This window comes from Bradysia coprophila, unplaced genomic scaffold (assembly GCF_014529535.1).
Source record: "Bradysia coprophila strain Holo2 unplaced genomic scaffold, BU_Bcop_v1 contig_235, whole genome shotgun sequence".
In the NCBI taxonomy this organism is placed as follows: domain Eukaryota; kingdom Metazoa; phylum Arthropoda; class Insecta; order Diptera; family Sciaridae; genus Bradysia; species Bradysia coprophila.
In genome coordinates, this window is record NW_023503496.1 from 1,962,686 (window position 1) to 1,984,330 (window position 21,645).

General features: G+C 36.8%; 1 protein-coding gene across 1 annotated transcript in view; it reads left to right on the forward strand.

Moving 5' to 3' along the window:
* LOC119077365 overlaps nucleotides 1–21,645 on the forward strand; it is a 122,959-nt gene that overhangs the window by 15,260 nt on the left and 86,054 nt on the right. The window contains exon 2 of the mRNA XM_037184550.1: nucleotides 7,581–8,073. The gene's annotated coding sequence lies outside the window, so the exon portion shown is untranslated. The remainder of the gene's footprint in view (nucleotides 1–7,580; nucleotides 8,074–21,645) is intronic.

Genomic DNA, 21,645 nt, shown 5'->3' on the forward strand with positions numbered 1-21,645 from the left:
AATACCCAAATACCCATTGCAACTCTTGCAAACTACAAAAGATTCATCGTCATGAATAAATGAAGTGTGTGTGTAACTTGACAGATAGTCAGCCGAGTATTCTTTGGTAAATATTTCCAATGTAAAACTAAACCTGACACAATAGGGAACACAGTGCAATAGCTTAATACTACTTTGGCGTGTGCTCCGAGCATCATTTTTCCTATCATAGCACGAAATTACAAATTCCCTCTCTGCCAATGTCAATTTACTCGAACAAATTGAATGGACATTTTCGAATAGCTGGAGATGATTGCATAGCTACACTACGGGCTGTTACTATTTCATTGTACATCTAGATGTATATCGAGAGGTATGTCCGTGCACGTTATCTCTGTATCGTATTTTGGGATCATTTCGATATTATTTTGATGGGAATTATTATAACGTTAAAGGGGGGACTTTGTTCATTGAAAATTCTGTTTTGGAACGTTGTCGGATGAATGTTATTAGTTGGATAATGGATCCAGTTCAGTTCGTTGCATTGGAAATGCAAAAGTAAAACATTTTCGGAGAAATACGGTTTATTGTACGAATGTGAAGTGTTTTGCATGGCATGCGTGCATCTGAACGAAAATATTTATTGACAATCCTTTGAAGTTAATAATTTTAACAATTCAATTCTGTCACCTCGTCTAGTGACTGTGCGGTCTATTTTATTGATGAAGATTTGTCAGTTCAATGCAATTTTCCATGGTAATGCTGGTAAGTACAGTGACAAATGAATTACAGCGCCAATAGGTATACGTACGATTTGAAGTATTAACCAGTAGTCAAGTTAATGTTTCGTTAAGTATTGTTGCTGTTTGTGGATAGGATAGTGTGCTTAACAAAAAAAGACCTAGATGTTTCTTTCTGCTTATGATTTGGAACAAATTTTTTTCTTTCGTTCGAATAGATCATTTGAACTATACGGTACTCGTCAACATAGCGCCCACTTAATTTTTCGTCAAGTAGTCCTTAACCTCAATTAATTGACGTTAAGGGCGTTTAATTTACTAGTTTTACATGAAAATCGGTCGTTCAATTCATTCGATATTTTTCGACATGTCTGACAACTGGGATCGTGTCTGACGTTTACGTAAGGTCATGAAAATGATGTATGTTCATTGTGTACGTACAGTTGACATCAGTGAAATGTAGACATGAATTTGCTTCAGCTGTTTTTTAACTGGTCCATTCATGATCTCGTTCAGAAACTCTTCGTTAAGTTTCACTTTGACACTTCTTTCTTATAAAACATGTCAAAATCTTCACTTTGGGTAACGAATTTGTAGTTCGTGAAAGAGTTCCAAAGGTGTTAGACATCTATATACAGGTGCTGTAGCGAAAAAACTATATAAAGACGTATGTGAACCGTTCTGTTTGCATAGATGCACTGACGTTTGGTGTACGTTGACGTTGCTTTATCATGTAGATTTCATAGGTCAATTTAGCCTGAGCAGTGTAACTCTGCGATCATACCTAAATTACGTAACACTTTTTCAGTGCTGCCATCAAAAGTAAATTCTAGATAATTCGTCACATACGCGGGTTGTAAAGGTAGAGCGAGTATTTCCCGATTTATTTAGGATTTAATTTTGATGACAGCACTGAAAAAGCGCTACGTAATTTATGAATGATCTCATTCCTAAATAGGTCCTGGATCACTTGTGCAAATGTCATTTTCGATTGTTTTCTTCCCGGTATCCAAATCCGATTTCCCAATTTTTCTCGTAACATTTTTCCATGTACGATTAGTTGAATGGCACAAAATTCTGGCGTGTCACACCTACCTTTTCGCCACACAGAATAATGGGATCGCTTAATTAAGAAGGTTAAATAAACCCATCGCTTGGCCCCTTTTTAAATCAAATACAAAATGGACAACATTAAGCCGTTCAAATGTAACCCAAATGAAGGGACACGTTCCTTGAAATTTAATTCTCGTCTCGTGAGAGTGTGAGGATTTCTTAATTTCCATTTCTCCTTGTACGCATTGTTTTCCGTGTGTTCTTTTCGCAATTTAATTATCTTATCTGGTAGAAAACCCTTCAACTCTCTCTCTCTCTGTGCTTGGTGCGTGTTGTATACAAATTTACCCCAAAAAGTTTTCTTTGAAGATTCAATTTTATTCACCACATTCAACCAATTCGAGCGCAAATTTTATGAAACATATTCTGGTTTTTGAAAATAATTCACTTTGTAACGGCAACGTAATCCATGGTAATTTCAGTAAATTCAATTTGGTGTTTTTCCAGTAAACAGATAAGCCGCATAATGCCATGTAACCATTTTGCTATTTTCCAATCTCATAGTTCCTATATACACACACAGAAAACCACGTCTCTCCCATTGGATTCAATGTATTTCGCATTCCCCAAACACCTTCACATCCGTAAAAATCCGCCATGCAAAGAATGTGTGTTCCAAACATACAATCAGCTAATCTGATCAGCGGTAGATAAAAAAAAGGTTTTCGCATTTATTAAGAGACTCTCTTTCTCGGTCTCCGCTTTTATTTATTTCCATTTACTTTCCATTGCCCACAAAAGCGGATATAAAATGTGTGTATGGTCACACGGAGAGAGGGTCGCACATTTCTTCTTCCTTTTTTTTTTGCCTTTGCTGCTTCTTCGACAGACCAATAAAGCTTTGCAACGTAATCCTCAAAATATCCACAGCCAATGGTCATCATGAGTTGTATGAATCCACCTAAGTTATCAGCGGTGACGTATCAATGTGTTTTTACATCCCATGTAATGTGAACTGTTCACCCGCTGAGGTCGAATAGCTTGTAAAGTTCGTACATCCGTTTGTAATGGCAATTTTTTGTTCGATGTTAGGGACGGTGAAAACAATACGTTACCAATTCGAATGTTTTGTTATAGTAAGTCCTATGACTCAAGAAAGCCGATTGAATCGGTATTCAACTTCTACTAGTTTCGCTCCTAGTACATAAGAGATGGCGCTAGGTTTGCAGCTCAGCTTACCACAGTGAAATATTTCGATAATGAGTGGGTTGTCCAGGCAGAGTACGATTTTCATTCCATTTTGTAAAATTGATAAATAATTGATAAAAGAATTTGTTCTCGTACAGGACCTGACTACAGGTGGTGTAACAAGTGCCAATGATGCGGGGGTTTGATTTTTGTTTTACGTACCTGTATAGTATTACACACGATGACACATACTTAACGAACCAATCACCAAATACACGCACGAGCCAGATGATTTTTCACATCTGCTTACATCTGGCATTACTTCTCGTGTCGCAAATGGCGACATCCATTTACTTTATTAGATGAAAATGTGGATTAAACTGTCAGCTGTCACTGTCACGTTTTTCTGCGATGGTGATTGGCCGTAACGTTTTTTGTGAGTGTTCAATGGTCAATCACCGTTGATGTTTGCGTTGGAGCACCGCACTTCAAGCATGGGTGGCACTCTAAATAGAGTACTGAAAGTTACACAACTGTGAAACCATTTAAAGCGCTGTAAAAACCCATTTTATACAAAATGGCAATCTTTTGCTTGAAGTACTTTGGTCGAAATTATGTACAATCGTCCGTGTGACGTTTCAAAATCATCTAGTCGTGGGTGTATACGTCTCACATTCAATTAACCGCAAAATCTATTTGGATGACGCTCAGAAAAGAGTTAAAATTTTGGCGTTTCTAGGACACTGAGTTTTTAGGCTAAAAAATCAGAGGATGAAATGTGAGGTTATGAAATCGTGAAGAAATCGAGCTGGAAAGATTTCGTCACTTAAGGACATTCCTTCCTCCAAGATTCAACACACGAAAACATTTTGCGGGTATTCGATTAGTCAGCATTGCCACTGATTGCAGTCCCACACGAAAATCATCTTAAATAACATTCAGCAAACGTCCATCCGCACCTTGAAACAGACAATTATTGAAGTTTCTTTTTCTTGCCCCATATCCTACTACACCATCAAGCAGATTATATCAAACAAACCCGCAACCAAAGGCAAAGCATGAATTATTTTTATCTCATGCAAGCTGATATTTCATACATTACGCGTTTCTGCATATAAACACAAACACATACATAACCACAGCCTATACGATTAGATAATTCACACATAACCCACCTAGGGTAAATTTACTTTCCATCTACATATTTGAAAAAAAAAAAAACGCCGAACAGCGGAAGCGAACACGGGACCAGCAGCATATCAACCAAACATGCTGACCACTACGCCAACAAATCACATAACGAGATGCAATTGGTGTCGGTAGTGGTTCGTTAGTCACTTCTACATCGATCAAATAATCAGAGTAGTCGGAATGATGTGATTTGAACGAAGTGTTGAGGTGGATAGTATATGTGTGTGAGTAAGTAAATAAAGGATTCTCTGTATGATGTTTTTTTTTGTTGTGAATGCGTTTTAAAACAACATGTTTAATTAATTAATTTTAAATCCAAATTTTTGTGGTTATTTCGCTAATGTATGAAATATCAGCTTGCAGGAGATAAAACATTGTTCTACCTTGGTGTATATTTCTCGAATCACTTCTTATGTACAATTGTATATACACTCGCTGGCGCTCGTTATATACAATTGTACATACGAAGTTATTCTCGAAATATACACCAAGGTAGAAAATGTACTATTATATTCGATAATGTTCTATCGGATAATATGTGTGTGTACGGGAGAATATATACAGCAGTGGATCCAGTGGATACTGGAACTTCTGTAATAAAGAAGTTTTTCGGTGTTTTTATTACCCTCGTCGCCAGTTTTACTAGTTGTGCCTTTATGTGCATTAGTATACAGCAAATGTGTAGCGATTGGGGGAGGGGTGGTTTTTTTTTCAGGCGATAGAATGTGTTTCAGTTTTCCTTGGACCGGAGGATTTTCTTTTTCTTTTCGTATTTTCTATTATTTTTTCATTTTGTTTACATTGGTTGTTCGTGCGAGTTGGGCTGATGATAATATACCGAATTTATATGTTGTGCTATACTCGGGGAGTTTTCTATCTCGACTGGTCGGGTGGGGGTGATATTTGTATTTGGCTATTGACATGAGTTTATCTCGTTGGGTCATTCTTTCGATTTGTGTCGGAATTTTTTGTTTTTTGTTTCGTGTATGTGCTTAGTCTGTTCTCCTTACCATTTTTCGTTTTGTTGGATGTGTTCGCCGGCGATTCATATATGGTATCGATAATTGGATCGTTTGATTAGTGGTTTTTCTATGCCTTCGAATAAATGATCCAACCATATAACGTCGTTAGTTGAATCGGAGTTTAATTAAAAGGATGTTATTATGGATGGATTTCGGGGGGAGAAAAGATTTATGCGAAACATTTATGTGAATTCGTTATGAATGAGAGTTAGGTGTAATTCGTATTAATTAGGTGATTAGTATAGATGTTCCGGCGAATATTTTCTTTTTTCTTGTCGTCTTTCTTTTGACATTATGGCAAAACCATCAAATGATGACTATTCATGCCTTCGAAGCAAAACGGCCAAACAAAGTTCGTTAAGTTGCGCAGAGGTTTTTTTGTATGAGTTCACGTTGTACAAAAATAAGTTCTATTGGTGCTGTTGATGTACAGGACCTGTAGTACATTTGGCAAATTTTTAATAAAGAAATTTGAATTTTCACCGTAAGGAGATTAGTTGCTGTATAGATCTGTCAATGTTTGCAAAATTTATTTGAAATTTTAATTATTTGAGGTTAGCTGGATGAATCTGATAACTAATTTGATACAGTTTGAGAAGAAACCATTATTTGACAATGGTCTGTTCAATGCAAGGTTCAATGCTCAAAACATGCAGCTGAAAATAAATATTGCCACAAAAAAGTCCAAAAATGCTTCATATCCCACATTTATGATAAGCAATAAATAATGAAGAGCCGCACAAAAAACCTCAAAAAAGCGAAAAACAAACGAAAGAAAGTGATAAAATTTCATCGACTTGGGGTGGACTTCCGCTAAAGTCGTTCCAACCCTTTGCAGAGAAACTTATCCAAGGATGTTTTTACATATTATTGTACTACAGAGGCTGGGCTCTCTCACAATACATACCATGTCTCGGACTTATGTCACTGCAGCCGGTTAGGGACTTGGGAAAATCACCTATTTTTTCACCTAAAATGATTGATATCACCAACAGGTCAACATGGTCCCAAAATTGTTTTACTCGCAACAGTTCAACGAATCGAATGAGCTATAAGTCATAATAATATCTGTGACCTCTTGTCCCGAAATGTCTGATTTTGTTCGATGTTTTGGCGATATCACTCTTAAGTACATGTCAATCGTTCGTTCAAAAACGACATGTCTTACGGCTGGGATCGTGTCTAACGTTTACAAGGTCATGAAAATGATGTATGCCAACGACTCTCTGCACTTGTCTTACAGATCTTCAAGTAACGGTACATTCAGACATAACCTCACTTAAATTTCGTTAAACGTTTCGTTCATTCATTCATTTCTATGCATTTTCTTAACGTCCTGAAAGATGATCTGATTTACTATTATATATCATCTTCAAGATACGGTACTTTCAGACTTAACCTCACTTAAGTTTCGTTAAATATTTCGTTCATTCATTAATTTGTATGACAATTTTTTACCGCTGATGTCATTTCAAACGGCCTTGAAGATGATCTATAGGACACTGTATACATCACGTTCATAATACTGTACTCATCAACGTAACCCCACTGAAGTTTTGTCCTTAACCTCAATCGATTGACGTTAACTGCGGGTAAATCGCTCGTTCAATAGGTTTGTTCCAAGCAACTGTAAACACGAACTTTGACAGGCCAAACGAGCACGATTTCATCCACAAAGATCGGTTTTCATAAAAATATTGGTGAGGTTATGTCGCTATGGATGAAATCTGACAATTTGTATTGCAAGACCTATTGATTTGACATGTCTGACAGTTGATGAACATGATGTATTTGACTTTGCGTTTCTCTCGTAATGTACTTTACATTAACTGTCTTAACTGTCATTAACTGTGACGAGTGACCCTTAACCCTTTGCTTGTTATGTTTCAAGGTTTCGTTTGTTCAAAATACGGTGTCTAGACGCTGATAACACGGAGAAAGGATCACTTCGTTCACTTTCAGGTTATTCTATCTCGTCAACATAATTTTTCATTGCTACTGCATAATGAAACAACAATTTAATGCGACCGTCCATCTCACTACGAAAAAGTTTAATTTAAATTTTTCCAGTTGTCGCATTGAAAACAAAACCAAAAATATTGTTCAATTCGAACAAAGCATTTATTGTTCACACATTCACAATACCAATCACAAAATCTATGTATAACACCACCACCCCACGCCAGCCAGCCACACAAAAAAGAATAATAATGAAATACGATAAATCCACACACTCGCACTCTCTTTGCATTAGTTTATCAAACGATGGATGTTTATGAATTAATGATTTTCATTTGTTTAGTGTCTGCAATGTACGGTTTATGAAGGTTTATAATGTACAGATTATAATGAACTTTGTTTCTTTGTTTAAATATATTTTATCTCTCTCTCTGTCTCTCGCACACAGGACATTGCAATAAAGTCAGTGGTGTAGTGGCATAATAAAAATAGCACACAAAAATATGACTAAATTTTAATGTGACATAATGACGGAAGTGTATTAAAGCACTGGCGCTGATGAATATTTTTGTTTGAATGATTAAAAAACCGAAAAATAAAAGTTGACGAAAGTGCTGAAAAGTTTGCATCAAAGCGACAACGGTGAAAAATTTCAAATTCAAAATAAATTTCGTCGTTCGCAAAGTTGACAACCTGTGATCCATCATTATATAAAATCAAAAAGCACACAAAGTGCACGTGAGTGTATAACAGAGTTTAACAAAATGAAATTTCGCGGTTGAATTTCTTAAATCTTATAATTCGAATTATGAAAATTGACGAAACATCTTCTGCCGACACCTAATTTTATGGATAAACATTAGCAACAGCAACAACAACAACAAACATTTGCCGGATTGGAGTACGTGGCTTGTGTAAAATAATCAATTTTAACATTCAAGGTATGTGTTTCGACAATCATTTTTCGGAGAGAAGCGTAATTAACGACAATAGCTTTAAGTGTATTCACCTCTTTTCCCTCTCCCTTTTATCTACGAAACTTATCCTTTTTAACCTTTTCTTAGCTGTAAGTTTCAATTTAACACTTTCACCAATTTGAACAAACGATGAAAAAAGTTCATCTTTTCTTTTCTTTTGTGCCGCATTTCCCATGTTTAAATGGAAGCCGGGTGAAATGCTCCACCGTTAGTACTCTCGGGTTGAACAGAAATATAGCTTGATATATTTAGAGCATATAAACACAGTCAAGGTAATAGCATGCAAATCTTTAGCGGATCACATAATTGACCCAAGTTTCAGGTGAATTTGCGTTCAGCGTCATATTTCGTCTGGTGTAGCGTGGTAACGATTTCTATAGAATTTATGGAATGTGTGAAATGTGCAAGCATTACGTCACTATACACGGCAAAAATTCTATCCACGCGTTTAGTGGTTTGTAGCGCTGCATAAAAAAGCGGCCGATCCGATATTTTGAATTTTTGTATTCGCATTCAAACATTGAGATCTCCGTTGTTTTTAAAGAATAAGAGCCAGATTATGCTAGGTTTGCATCTTTTATGGAGTTTTATCGATTGTGTAAAATAATGAGAAGAAAACTTTTACTCACTAAACGCGTGGATTCAAGTGTAGCGTAGGTTCACTTCATTGTTCATTGCACATTTCACACTTTCCATAAGATCTAGTGAAATCGTTAACACGCTACACCAGACGAAATACTACGCTGAACGCAAACTCACCTGAAACTTGGGTCAATTATGTGATCCGCTTAAGATTTGCATTCTATTAGCTTGAGTGTGTTTATATGCACCCGAAATTTGAGTTCAGTGCGTTTCACAAAAAAGCATGGCGGCTATCGGTAACTCAACTGTATTTCACTACGCAACTGAACTGAAACTGAGCTGCAATTTTGTATGAAAATTACAGCAAAGTTCAGCCGATTTTTACGATAACGGCCCTAGTGGTCGATGTATAAACCAGGCTTTAGTGTAATGATATTGTTTCCGCTACTCGTTTCTGTGACCACTTTCCATGTGTAATTTTGTATATTTTAAGCCATAATTATATTGGGACTCAATGCGTGTCGTGTGTCATACTGACATAGTTTACAGCCTGTGGGCTGAAGATAAGTGTCTGTTTTCTTCAATATTAATCCTAACCGGATTGGTAAAATTCGAAGTAATGATGCACCGACCGATTCTGTGTAAAAGGATCTTTGAAACAACCGACGTAGATGTACCAGTTTACGCCTTTATCAAACACACCCACAACCAAATTTGAAAGTTCTTGGACACAATGTTATCCGTTAGTTGCAAAGTTTCCAATTGAACTTCGAGTAAAGTTCTGTAATTATAAATTACCGGTAATGTCGCCCGATGTTTTGCATCAATTCTTTTGGACTAAATGCAAATTGTTTGCATATTTTGTCGAATTCAATCGTTGTCTTAACGACGTTATTAAATCATAAAATTAATTGGAGTGCCGCCTCCCATCCTCTCCCGCTACTGAAACTCACCTTGCACTTATACGACGATGTAACTTTGGAGATGAGTTAGACTATGTTACAATGAGCCCAGGGACTATTTTTCGGAAAATGATTTTCCTGGATTACAAAAAAATATTTTTAAGAAAATTTTGGAAATAGTTCGAAAATTCGGGAAAATTTAGGAAAATGTTTTACCCCTGTCAGTTGAGGCTAATACAGTGACTATTGTTGGGAAAATATTTTCCTTATTTTTCCCGAATTTTCCTGAAAAATATTTTTAGAAAATTCTGAAAATTTTTGGAAAAATTGAAAAATTCGTGAAAATTAAGGAAAATGCTTTCCCAGCAATAGTCCCTGATTCCGCCTCAACACTGCATTTATCGGAGACGATACATCCGTTGACACAAATCAAATTCAATAAATTCGGATGTAGAGGAGTTATGCAATGAACATGTGTGCTGCTGTAGCTAGTGCTTAAGCCTTGTTTAACGTTCAAAATATTAAATCCGAAAACCACGATTTTCCAACAATACCGCCACGTCGTTTCACTAGCACGTTACATAATACTTCCTAATTGTTATGAAATGTTAGACACAAAATGCCACCGAAAATCTGTACAATATAATTCAAGAGGCTGGGTGGTATCATGAAGTCAGAGTACAATGTATAGGTGTTGGCAGTATATGTACTTTCTAGCTGAGTTAACGATAGGTTTAGCTTGAGTAAGCAACTTTAGTTTTGACAACGAAAAAAAACAAACATTATCTTTCATCAATCTGTACACACGTAGGCTCTCTATATCCTCTATATCCATGCATCCATATGTAGGTAGATTGTGTGTATGTGTACATGTAATAGGGCACAAGTTTACACAACAAACTTGTTAGTTGAACCAATTTGCCTCTGGTGAATAATATTAGCACCAAAAAAAGAAGAGAAAATCTCTGTGATGTCACAAGAGTTTTTCAGGGAGCTATTATGCGATACAAAACTAGGAAAATATATTTTCAAGAATTACGTGGGACATAAAGCCATTTGTTACACAAACAAATTTAAAGCGAAAGCTTTTTAAAACTGACATTACTTAATGTTGTTACACTGTGTGAATAATTGTCCTGAAATTTCGACGACATGAGTATCGGTGACTTCCTGAAGAAACGGTGACTTACTGAAAAAACAACGAGAAGAAATGGTGACTTCCTGAAGAAACGACGAGAAGAACCGGCCACTATAGTCTCCGTTTCTTCTCGTCGTTTCTTCAGGAAGTTATCGTTTCTTCAGGAAGTCACCATTTCTATAGGATGTCACCGTTTCTTTAGGAAGTCACCGTTTCTTCTCACCGTTTCATCAGAAAATCTGAAGAGTCGTCATTACATGTCACCATTTTTTCAGAAAGTCACCGTTTCTTCGAAACCGTCGACTTCCTGAAGAAACGACGAGAAGAAACAACGACTTTCAGAAGCAACGCATCTCACCGTTCAATCTCTGATTGCAAGCAACTAAAACAAATAAAATAAAAAGCTTTGTATTTTATTTTAAATGAATAAAATCTACGTACAGTGGCTTATTCTTGATTTGAGATGAAATTTCGATTTCAAGAAATTCTTCAGTTGACAATCTCAACTCAAGATTACTAATTCAGCTGACATTGAGATCCCAAATCAAATCTAATTTTCGTCTCGCCGTAAAGGCGTTTTGTTGGTTCCTATGGAATTAATCCTTTTACGAAAAGTAACGTAAAGGAGTTTAGTTCATCACTACAGAATTCATCTTTTTACAACATGAAAACCAATTTTCATTGCACATAAAAAGCGTTTTAACACGCCGAGCGATCCGGCCCATTGCCCCGGAGCGAAGCGGAGGGCCGCAATGCGAGCCGGGCGCCGGAACGGTGTCGGTAACTTAGGAGTTAATTTTTTTTCTCTCGCATCGTGTCATAATTAGTCTGTGTAATTCATTGCACATAAAAAGCGTTTTAACACGCCGAGCGATCCGGCCCATTGCCCCGGAGCGAAGCGGAGGGCCGCAATGCGAGCCGGGCGCCGGAACGGTGTCGGTAACTTAGGAGTTAATTTTTTTTCTCTCGCATCGTGTCATAATTAGTCTGTGTCATTTTTTATATATACACGCTCTGAATTTTGAAAACCGACACATTTTCTGTTTTGTGCTTTACTGCCTTTTTCTGAATTTCACATACATTTTTATATGGAGAAATCAAAAAACTCAAGTACAACACAGAAACATATCGCTCGGCGTCTTAAAACACTTTTATGTGACTAATTATGACACGATGCGAGAGAAAAAAAATTAACTCCTAAGTTACTGACACCGTTCCGGCGCCCGGCTCGCATTGCGGCCCTCCGCTTCGCTCCGGGGCAATGGGCCGGATCGCTCGGCGTGTTAAAACGCTGGTTATGTACAATGAAAATTCGTAAAGGGATTACTTCCTTATGGTTGGTATTCAATACAGAAAGATTATTACAGCAAGACTATTCAACAACCAAAAAGTTACTGCCAAAAAGATACCGCCAAATCGCTTATTATCGACTTTCTGAATAGAGACGATAGAATTTGGTTTTTGGCCTTATGAAGAAACGTTGACTTCCCGAAGAAACGATGAGAAGAAATGGTGAGTTCCTGAAAAAACGATTAGAACCTTCCGTCGCCGTTTCTTCAGGAACTTGTTATTTCTTATGAATTCACCGTTTCTTCTCGTTGTTTCTTCAGGAAGTCATCGTTTTCACAGAAAGTCACAGCTTTTTACATAAAACGGCGACATCCTGAAGAAACTGTGACTTTCTGAAGAAACGACGAGAAGAAACGGCGAGTTCCTGAAGAAACGGTGACTTCCTGAAGAAACAGCGACTTCCTGAAGAAACGGCGACTACTCGCCGTTTCTTCAGGAAGTCGCCGATACTCATGTCGTCGAAATTTCAGGACAATGTGTGAATATGGCATTGTGTGTGTATCAACGAAACCGTGTTGTGCTTAAACACCACGTATAGGTCGCAACATAAATAGCATAGCGCAAAATGAAACAATCCCGTGTCTTTTATGTACGTGTAACACAAGGCATACACCATGCATATTATACGTTACATCATACGTTAGATAGCGTTAAAATCGACGAGAAAACTTTTCTGGCTGTCATTAAATACGTTTTCGGATGGAAACGAATTTTCATTATGCAGACCTCAGGTGTGGAACAAAGTAATTTGAAGTCATGTGAATTTCGTACAATTATTGCCATGTTTGCGCAAACAAACATTAAGAATCACGATGATGAGGCATATAAAAGGTGTTTAGGATATAAAATTGTTGTTGTGATTAATGAATTTTGGTGGGAAAGGGGTTTTTCTTAGTCGGATATGAGGAATGGAACGGGCGCCCAGATCTTGGAGCGCGTTTTAGTAACCAGAACTGTTTCAAACATTTGAAACGGCAAAAGTTGTAGCGTTTGTGCAACGTGATATATTGGAATAAAAAAGAAATTGCGGGAAACTTCTGGTATAACATCGGTGTGAGTGGTAACTTGGGAGATGTGTATAGGTCTGCTCCAAGGTTATTTCAGCTGTTAAAACATCCAGTTCGTGAAAAATGGTTGAAAAATGACTGAAAAACAGCACACGGTCCACTGGCTGAAAAATGTGTAGAATTACAGACCACAGTTACTAACTCATATTTGAATGGTACACAAATATTGCGCTTTTGATAGTTACATTTCACCAAAGTTACCAACGGCGCAGTATTCTTCAGTGATTTTTCAACCATTTTCACGAACTGTGTACTCGGCTTTGACATACATGTCACACATTTGGCGAGTATTCAAGTTTACGAAAAATGGTAGAAAAATGACTGAAAAACAGTTTTCGGTCCACTGGCTGTACGAATACTGCGCCATTGGTAACTTTGGTAAAAAATAATTGCCAATCCTCGCGTTTAGTTGTATGGTTTGTAGCGCTGCATAAAAAAGCGGCCAATCCAATATTTTGAATTTTTGTATGGAAATTGACATTCAAACGTTGATATCTCCGTTGCTTTTGAAGAATAAGAGCCAGATTTTGCTAGGTTTGCATCTTTTATGGAGTTTTATCGATTGGTGTACTCATTTGTGTGAAATGTTGAGTAAAAATTTGTTTCACACAATTTCACACAAATGATTATGCCAATCGATAAAACTCCATAAAAGATGCAAACCTAGCAAAACAACGGAGATATCTACGGTTGAATGTGAATTCCCATACAAAAATTCAAAATATCGGATTCGACCGCTTTTTTATGCAGCGCTACAAACCATACCACTAAACGCGTGGATTCCACGCATTTTTCGGCCACTGGACCAGGCGTCCCACTAAATTTTGCCTTGTCCGAAATTCGGACATTTCGGACAATTTTATAAAAATTTCGGACATTTCCTGCAAATATTTCGGACAATTTTTTTCCAATTTTTAATAAATCTTAAAAGAAAAAGTCTGTAAGTCCATCCCACTAAAACCCCTGAGGTTTTATATGAGTTGATCAGGAAATACGTAAGTTGAAGTTCTCTAAACTAGAGAATTTTTTCGAAGTTTACTTTGATTTGACCTGCAGCTGTACTGATCAGAAACCTGAATAGAGATTCTGAAATATTTACGAATAAATCTAACCAGGTTTAAAACGGGATGGGTTTCTTCCTTAATACTTTCAGGCGAAACAGTTTTTACCGCATTGGTTCCGTTAGGTAGAGTTTCCATTCCTCAAATTTTATACGAACATTAAACTTGACACACTGACCTCTCAAACATCAGTCGCATGTATTTCATGGAAGCAATAATAGGGAGATTGCGATTTTTACTTTTCGTTACAAGTTAAAATTATAAGTTGACCCTTCATATACTTTGTATGGAGATGTTACTTATAATTTCTGCTCTCTACGCCAACATTTAAATTTTGATTCCAGATGTTCGATGCGCCGATGAGGCTTTGTAATTGATTTGAAGTAAATCTATCTGGAATTTATACATACTTTCCTACTCTTGCATTAAAAATTCGAAAGCATACTCGCATCTATTGATGTAATTGAAACTGTTCAGTTGTGCCCATACTGAATAAATGCTTTAAAAAGATATTGGAGTCAGCCAATATGTGATGCAGGGGAGTTAAAGCTTCTTATTGAAATATTTGATCGGATAAAAGCTTAATAACTACTTAATTAGGGACAAAGTATTGATGGAATGAAACTGCAATTAAAAGTACTATGAAGAGCGCCGCAGGCGATTTTTTTTATTTAGGGGCTTTTATAGTTTCAATATTTAATTCTGATCAAATCTTAAAGAAAATTTCGGACATTTCGGACATTTCGGACAATTTCGGACAAATGTGTGAAATTTCGGACATTTCGGACATTTCGGACAAGTGGGACGCCTGCACTGGACCATATGCTATTATTCAGTAATTTTTCAATCATTTTTGAGGCCTAAGGCTAGTACACAGTTCGGATGACCGTGCAATGAAAATGGCAGAAAAATTATGGTTTACATCACTTCTTCACATTTACGCATATTGTGCGATGGTTCGCGGTATACTATCAATGTTCGAGGGGCTGAATCAATTAAAATCTTTTTTTTTTATTTTAAATTGCACTAAAAACTTTTATTTTGTCCTGACCGGTTTCACTAGCTAAGGCAGTATCATCAGAGGCTGATAAGTAATTCAGGTTCACATCAGGAATGAAAAATATTTGAGAGATTGGCTAATACATTTTCTGTCAACATTCCGCAAACACTTTTCATGAGCTTTTTTTTAAATCATTTTTCAGACATTTCTCACGAACGTGACCCCTCATCGACGAGGGGTCACCGACTTCCAAAGATCGTTTGGGATTATTGGGATCATTTGGGATTATTTGAGATTATTTTGAACTTTAAAATTTTAAATGGGTGCACCCTTCGCTCATCGATAGCCGTAAATATGCGCGTCGAGGAATATTGTGATTTGAACAAAGTTCGATCTGAGAGAAAATGAAATAAGTCTTTCGACTTTCGACGTTTTGTATTAATATGCAGTTCAAAAATACCAGCGCTCTGAGAACACTAGACCAAGTTGCACACAAATAAGTCTAGCGAATCATAATTGAAATTAAATTTCACTACAACCCTAACCCTAACCTTGCCGACTTGTAGCGGTTCTTGTGCTGAGATATCTAGTTTCCACAAAACTTTGTATACGGAGTTATGAAGGTTTTCTCAAACCCTCATCAGCCATATATACGCAAGTGATTCTTCTGTAGATGCGAGGTGCAATATTGAATTGATAACTAACTCATTAACAAAATGTTCACATTTCATTGGTTTTGAAATTATTTTATTGCCTGTCCCATTTGAAAGTTGGCCGTTACATAGCAGTTTGCCACCAACTGCCTACGACACCCAAAAAAATGTACTACGTTTCAATCGCCCAAAAACACGATAAGACCAATGGTTTACTTATCCGTACACTATGTACATTTAAAACGTACAGCGAATGTCAGACAGGAAATGACGTTTAAATGTTTATTTAAGAATAAATGCAACTTAATTGCTGATTCGTAATGATACAATCATATCACATCATCTGCTTTTATGGTTTTTGACGAGAAAACAAGTAAAAAAAAAATTGCACTAGATTTGAACCCGGCACCTCCTTCTTGCCAGGCTCAGACATACTAGCTGAACTAACGGGCTGCTGAGAAGAGTGAATGGAATTTCGAACAGCCTATAATGTACGGTTGAAAAGAAAAGTGAACCACTGATTAAACCAGTAACACGGTTGAGTTTTTTAAGTTTCAGTTTCTAATTGTTATCAAAATGTTTGTCGATTTTTTTAAATTTTATTAAAGTTGTATTCTGCAATTGAATTTTTCCCAACTAATCAAACATATAATTACCGATCGATGTCAGCCAAATCTATAAAAAAGAACGTTTACAATGATAACTGATACGACACTATGAATCCTTTTGACAGTCTTCCGCCAGCAAATAGTTTTTACTTAACAAATCTAAGCATTGGCTAACCACATCAAAATTAACTTATTTGACGATTACACTGTATACACTGTAGGCGTCTCACGTGTCAAATATAGAAATCACAACTGTCACCCGATAAGTACGGATTAATCGTACAGCAGTGTACGGATCAAGTGTACATCGATGTACGGATAAAACTCCCAAAAACATGATAAGACCAATGGTTTACTCATCCGTAAATTGTACATTTAAACAGTACTTTCTACGAGTTACTCGTTAAAATTGGGCGATTTTAATGTACATCCGAAATCTCATTTTTTTGGGTGTAAAAGTATCCATCACACCCAGAGTATGTTCGGTTTCGGTAGTTCGGTTTATTTTACTTTGTCATAACAAACTTTCACATATAGGGGTGTACCAGAATAAACCAGAATGCATTGAAGATATTGGAAGTCATCGATTGGAAACAACCTTGTGATACTGGCAAACCTTCTCGTGTGTTCTTCAGCCACTTGCTTCGCTATTTTTTTTTTTTTTTGATAAGTCTATTTTCGAACCTCATCTACGGCTCGGATGTATAAAATAGGGATTTTTCACTTATCGGAATGACAGCTATTGAAGTTGATTGCTCAAAAACACACATGTGAGTTTGCGTTTATCCCAAAGTTCTACTATTCATGCAGAGAGTTTTCTTATTTTCAAAAAAAAAGCTCGTTAATGTCGTTGTTGTGAACAACAGATGACTTGCCGTTTTTGAAAGGTTAATTGTGTTTTATAAAAAAAAATATAAAATTTCGCTGGCAACAACAGCTCATTCCCAAACATTTTCCTTGACCAGATGCAAATTTTCGTTTTTCTTCTTCTTTTAGATTCGTTAACGAATGTTTTAGACCAAAAGGAAAAGTTTTATTTCAGACTGCTCAATGGCAATGTTGAGAACAACTTTTTCTCGTAATTAAAGAGAATTACACAAAAACACAAAGATTTCGTCCTTAATTTGCATAGAGAACTTTTTTCGGGTGTTTCGTAAATCCCATCCGTTTTCCGTTAAAACTTTCTTCTCCAATTTTTCTATTGATCTTTCTGAAGCCGAACAACATTTACGCTTCTATGATAATCTTATGACAACCCGGCCAAGAAACTGATGAGGACGACGTTTAGTTCAAATATAACCAGCAACCATAAGCTCTTAATTCTTACGAAACTGTCGTATTTGCATAGGATGCACGAACGTCGGTCATGTTAAACATAAACCTTTGTCGGCTTAGCTTTCGGTGCTGTTGTATAAATATTGTGTACCAAAACCACAGACGCCGTTCAGTTCGTATTGTTTTCTGACCAAATATTTATTTACAAACGCTTAACTATGATCAACCAACTTACTCGACAACGAAATTGATTAGCTAGAGATTTAGTGTAGTCGGAAATATTAATGAACATCGCTTCTAATTCCACCCTTGTTGACTCTGTGCGGACTTTGTAAGGGAAAATCGGATGGAAAATATTTGCTCTTTCTGATTCATTTAAACGAAGTTGTCGAAGGACGTTCTTGACTAGGTTTGTTCCATTGTACGGTAATAGTAGATTACTGTACCAGGGAAGTAATTTGATATATCGTGGCCAAAGGATCCGATGGCTTCAGCCCGAGGTACTTTTACTCATCGTGATACGAGATATTAAATTATTTCCCGTGTGCAGTGTGCTATTTTACTTCACGAGCGAGGTAAAGAGTTTTTCCTAGTGAACGAAAGGCCACATTACTTCCCTAGTAAAGTAAAAACGATTATTGGCAAGCCGAAAACGAACGAGAGCAATCAAAGAGCCATAACCTCAACGCTTTCGCGAACAATTTGTCAATAACAATTTTTTTGGTTATGACTGTATGGATGACGCTTTGACAGCTCAAATACGACAAAACGCAAAACGACAGTCGATAGACTGCAAAATTTTACTTTTATGATCTTCGCATAAAGGGCATAAACCGAACCCAGGTTTCGTGTTAATTCCAGCGCAGTGCTACATTTAGTTTGGTGTAGGGATAACTGGCCATTTAGAGAGCGGACGTATGGGCGACGTATAGTGTCAAAATTGACAGAATTCTTTTGTTCTAATGTCGATGGGTATGTTCCAAGTGCAACATCAAAATGTCAAACATCATCATTTGCATCCCTGAAGGTTGAGAAAGGTACACACACATCGAATGTAGAACAAATGCCGTAAAAATCGTCAGTAAAAGTTTTGATTTAGTTCAACACCCCTGGACGTAGTGCAACACTAAACACGGTTTTTATATAGTTATGACCGGCAACTCAACGGCATGAAAATTATGAAAAAGTTTACTGGTGCTTTACCACTGCATAGAAGTTATATCACTACCATATTCACAAGTTATGGTGTTAGCACACGCGAACTGGTATTTCCACTGATGACAAACAATGTGTGAAAAACTATCGAATTGTTTCAACAGTTCCGCTATCATAACGGTCCTAGCAAATAATAAATGAGAATGAAATTTCCAAAGTTGACCGAATGGCAGCAAAATAATGGAACTTAATTCTGCTAAGAAAAATTCCATCCTAACTGGGAACCGTCAACCCTTTATATTACCCAATTAACAATCTAATTTTACTGGGTGGGCAGATGGAGTCGTGAAAATGTAATTTTTCTTTCGAGCTAATTGTTCACTTAAAGCTAACTGGTTCATTGAACGCCTAATTAAACCGTGGAGGTGATGTAACCAAAATTCTGTACAAATCCGAAAATGTGTACGCGGATATAAAGTGTGTGTAACATGGAAATTAATGCGAAGAGAGAACGAAGCAAAAAAAAAATGGAATGTAAATTTTGGACGCGTTCTTACACAAGCAAAAACCTCGCATTTCGTTTGCCTTTTATATTTTTATGACATAAAAAATGTCTACCCCTTTTCCGGCTTTAATTTGTTTAGTCTTTAGCAATTTGCTTGATAAAAAAAAGCACACCACGAGAATCTTGCAAAAATATTTTTATTTTTTATTCGTTTCGTTTCATAACAAAAAAACGTTTTTTTTGCCTCGTACAAAACACAAAGGGCTAATAGGTCTGTGTTACGTTTGTATCAACGTCAAGATATATACAACATGTCGAAGAAGACCGTAGGTTAAAAGAACATGTGTTGGTAACACTGATTTTGAGCTAGTTGAATATCAAAATTTTATGAGACGATGTTGCCAAAGTATATAAACATACTGAAGGTAATGCAAATGCTCAGCGGATCACAAATTTCACGGAACCCAAGTTTCGGGTGAATATAAGACTTGTTATGTTGGTTGCCTGACGTTTGGCGTTTTAATGTTGGTAGAAATGTGTTGTTCTGCATACAATTTTTTGTGTTGAGTATAAGGATGCAACCTAACAAAGTGAATTTAACTAGTGGCCAACATGGTAAAAATTATATTCACCCGAAAGTAGGGTTCCGTGAGTTTTTGTGGATTTGCATTACCTTCAGTATGTTTATATACTTTGGATGTTGCCCCCAAAGTATATAAACACTGAAGGTATCGCAGACCCTCAAAGATTAGCAAGAAATACGGATCCCGACTTTCGGGTGAATATAAGATTCGTTATGTTGCATCTCTGATGTTTGGCGTAATAATGTTGTCAGAACTGCGTTGCTCAGTATAAAATTTTCTATGTTGAGTATTGAACTGCGTGATATGCAACCTAAGAAAGTGAATTTTTCTCAATTTTACTTGTGTCCAACGTTATGAAAATTATATTCACCCGAAAGTAGGGATCCGCGTTGTTGCATACTCTGGTTGCACCTACAGACAGCGCAACGCTATACCATCATGAAACACAATTTTGACATGCAACTAGCTCAAAATCAGTGTTACCAACACAGGTTCTTTGTCCCAAGAATATTCAACTTTGTCTCATGTCTTTCCTTCATATGTTTAAACATACGGACCAAAGGTAAGCAAATTTGAGACCAAATTCTAACATTTCTTACCCTCTAACCGAAAGGATAAGGTTACGACTACACAGGGCCACGAACCATACTGGGCGATGTTACTAGAATCTTTTGTTACGCATCACTAAGCTATGTTTCGATACATTGACTGTAAAGGTGGTAAGATTGGCAAGTCGCATCGAATGCCGACTTTGACAGTCTCCTGTTTCAGTGAGTTCGTTTTAAGGGTTATTTGACTGTATCAACAAAAGTACGGACACAGTAACTACTAAATATTTCATGAGTTTGATGACTTTCCGGAGCAGTTGTGAGGCTCCGAATAGCATCAGATTGACCATACTTAAATCCGGTTACATGGTCCTAATCTGTCCTAATGATCGAAATCAGTTCATTTTCTGATTCAGTTCAGATGTGGTCGGCCTGTCCTGAGACTTACCTTAGATTAGCAATAGTGAGGCGAAGGAGACCTAATTCAAATTGGTCTTGTTCATGCATCCGGGCCGAAAATGGGAAGTTTTCTGAAATTTTGTCTGGTTTTTGGCCATTTACATCTTTTGGAGAGTCTGTTCTTGACAAGAGAACAAAAAAATTGAATTAGGCCTCTTTCGAATTACTTTGCGTATGAACCTAGAGTGACTGTAGCTTTGCGCAACGATGCAGAAACTATCTAATTCGAAATTTATCTAAAATTTCTTTAGTTGAAACGTCAGAGAACAGGAGAAATTGAACTTTAGTTTCGAATTAGGTGTTTTTCGTATCGTTGTGTGTAAGGCCAGTTGCGTACACACGATTTTTTTTTCTCTTCTGTAGTTATACAGCATCGCGGAAGACTACTAATTCAAATTTTTCTTTTGTTTTCCTGTTAGGACACCTAACCCCGAGTAAAATTAAAAGTCTCAAAAGAGCCTTTGAGACTTTTATTTTTATTCGGGACTCAAACTATTCGGTCTCTTTCGCGCGCTATTTGTAGCTACAGAAAAATATGAATTTTTGCGAATCTGATCAGTACAATTCAAATTTAAACGGAACCTATATGTATGTTCCAAGGCCATACGAATTGTCAAATTTAATCCATAGAGACATAACCTCATCAATA